This window comes from Tupaia chinensis, unplaced genomic scaffold (assembly GCF_000334495.1).
Source record: "Tupaia chinensis unplaced genomic scaffold, TupChi_1.0 Scaffold000341_1, whole genome shotgun sequence".
Taxonomy (NCBI): Eukaryota; Metazoa; Chordata; class Mammalia; order Scandentia; family Tupaiidae; genus Tupaia; species Tupaia belangeri.
The window spans coordinates 3,767,867-3,771,079 of NW_006159835.1; the positions used below are offsets into that span (position 1 = coordinate 3,767,867).

At 38.4% G+C, this 3,213-nt stretch overlaps 1 protein-coding gene across 1 annotated transcript in view; it reads right to left on the reverse strand.

Moving 5' to 3' along the window:
* Positions 1 to 3,213, reverse strand: part of SANBR (SANT and BTB domain regulator of CSR) — a 67,983-nt gene that overhangs the window by 33,016 nt on the left and 31,754 nt on the right.

Here is a 3,213-nt window from a genome sequence, read left to right on the forward strand (position 1 = left end):
AGGAAAGGAAATTTGGGGCGAAAATGGAGAGATAAGACACCTGTGGGACATAGATAAGGTTTTTAATCTGTTGATGAGGATGTGTACAATAGTCTCAACTGTGCTGGACTGAGGTGTATATCATGCTGGGTAAAGTCTCTTCACAATCTATATGATGTACAGTGATTTAATGTATGAATAATTTTAAAAATTAATAAATTAATAAAGAATGTATCTCATAAATATGTTTAATTATGTGCCAATTTTTTAAAAAAGGTAGTGTATTTATATTGTATTGTGATTCCTGGGCTTAAAAAGTATCGAAATAGAAGACAAATGTTGAAAAAAAAATCTTAGGTGCTTACAATAACTGGTGAAGTTTACTTAAAATAACTTTTAGGACGGATGTGCCTATATAATTTGTAATACTACTGCATTTTATTTGTTGAGTTAAACGTGAAAATAGCAAAAATTGGGCCAGCAGTTAAGGTGCTATGTTTCAGGTAGCTGACTACATGATTCAAGTTCTGGACCCAGTGGCTTGAGAACATGTGAGGTACACGTACATATGTGCCCAAAATCCTGAGAGGAGAATCGAGGAAAAGGGATTGTGGTGTAGCCATCTTTCCTGTGGGGTGCCTTCTTAATTCCTTGATTATTGTACTGAGAGAAAAACACAAACATTTAAAAGCCGACTGCGCTATTAATATTAGGGTCAAATTAAGAATGCCCTGGGCCAGCTGGTGGCATGGTGGTAAGGCAGCTGGATTCCCACATGGCAGACTGTGTCGTTCAAGTCTTGGACCCGGTCACTTAAAAAAATATGGCAGGCATGCATGTGTGTACACATGCCCAAAATCCTGAGAATGGAAAATAAAGGATTTGTGGCATGGCCATCCTCCCTGGGAAGTGATCTCTTACTGTCCCCACCCCGTGTCTCTATCTCTAGTGAGTATATATACCTTATAGTAAAAACTTAGAAAAAAAGAATGCCCTATATTTACTTTAATGTTAAAATATAAAATTTAACATTGTAGTTGATTTTCTTTAATAAAAGTGCTACACTTTTTTTTAAAACTGCCAGAGGGTATGTATGTTCACCAGAGACAGAGAGAGATAAGAGAAAAAGAGAGAGATAGGAAGCACCCTAATAGGGCACGGTCACATCACAATCCTTTTTCCTCCATGTCTCCAACGTGTCAAGATTTTGGGCACGCACGCAAACATATTTCGTTTGTCTTTCAAGTCACCAAGGAGAGAGAGAGAGAGAGAAACAAAGGCAGTGAGAAGGAAAGTGAGAAATATCCCCCCAGCAGGGACGGCGACACTGCAATCCCTTCTCTTCTAGGGATCTTGGGCACACATGCACACACACCTGGCATGATTCTCAAGCCACCGGGTCCAGGACTTGGACAGCAGTGAGAGTTCAGTGACGTAATCATTATACCACCTGCTGGCCCCCAATAATACTCTTACAGGTTGAATATTATGAATTGATTAAGGGGCAATTCCTTAGCACAGTTAAGTGCTGCGCAGAGGAAGCTAGATCCCATGTGGCAAACCAGAGTTTAAGTCCCTGCCCCAGCAACTTGAAAAAACATGATAGATGTGTGTGTACATGCCCAGGATGCTGACGGGATGAAAAATAAGAAAAACGGATTGCAGCATGATAACGTACTACTGGGTGGTGCTTTCTCCCTCTTTCTCTTTCTGAAGCATTAAAAAAAAAAAGATTAGAGTCTGCTGGTGGTGTGGTGGTTAAGGAAGCTAGATCCCACATGGCTGACTACGCAGTTCAAGCCTTAGACCCAGAGGTTTGAAAAAACATACCAGGTACAAGTGTGCCCAAAATCTTGAGAAAAATGGAGGAGAAGGATTTGTGGTGTGGCCACATTGGGGTGACACTTTCTCATTCTCTCTCTAGCAAGCCCATGTGACCTATGGCAAATTAAAAACATTTTTTTGATTAAATATGTTTATTATAGATATGTTATTGTATTAGATATATTTTAGTTTGTTTAATCCTTCAGGTGTTTCCTTATTTTTAGGCAAAACATATAATTAAACAACATAGCAATAAATGCCCTCATTAAATGGTTTCACAAACATTACCTCTTTGGATAAATTCCTAGAAATAGGAGACTGTCAAAGAATATATTTTAAACTTTCTGCTTTCCTGAGATATTATAAGAATTTGTTTATTTATTTTTAATTTTTAAAAAAGATTTCTTTTGACTTTATTTATTTATTTATTTTAATTTGACCAGAGAGGGACAGAGTGAGAGAAAGAGAAAATGAGAAAGCAAGCTGCCAGGTCTGGGACTCAAACCATGGTTAACCATATGGGAGTCTAGCGCCCTTAACCATCACGTCATCTGCTGGCCCCATTATATGAACTTATAATACCCTCTTCCCCAACTCTTTCTTTCTTTCTTTCTTTTTTTTTGAGAAAGATTTTTGCTATAGGCACACACACTCTCCAGAGAGGCAGAAAGCAAGAACTGGGGGGTGGCCAAGCCGCAATCTCTTCTCCTTCATTCTCCTCTGGTATTTTGGGCACGCACGCACATTCAAGCCAGGCATGAATTTTAAGCCACCTGGTCTGGGACTTGAACCACAGCCAACTATGGGGAAGTCCAGCACCTTACCACTACACCACCTGCTGCCTACTCTTCCCCAACTCATAATGAAAACTCTGAACATACTGAGAATATAAAGACTATGTAGGGCTGGCCTGGTAGCACAATAGTTAAGTGCCATACGTATGGAGCTGGATCCTACTTGGCTGATGGTGATTCTAATCCCAGTCCCAGCAGCTTGAAAAATATACCAGCAGCATGTGTGTGAAATGCCCCAAATCCTGATGGGAAAAAGAAATGGAAGAACAAAGATTGATGCGTGAGCAAGTTCTCAAATGCATGCACTCTCTCTCTCCCTTTCTTTCTGGCAAGCACATGTACCCTCTGGCAACTGAAAAAAAAATAAAAATAAAAAAAGACAGTGTTAATGGCAATACTTCCAAAGTATGAAAAATTGAAATTTAAAAACAATTTATCTTACTCACTAAAATTTACCTGAAAGTAAATTAGTAAATTTGGTTTTCTCATAAAAGAGAGAACATTACTTTTATACAGATAACTAAAATCTGTTAGTGAAAAGAAATCCGTTTACTAGTACTGATCATAACATCTTTCCAGATAAATATGCCATAATTGTTATCATTTTAGTTTTATT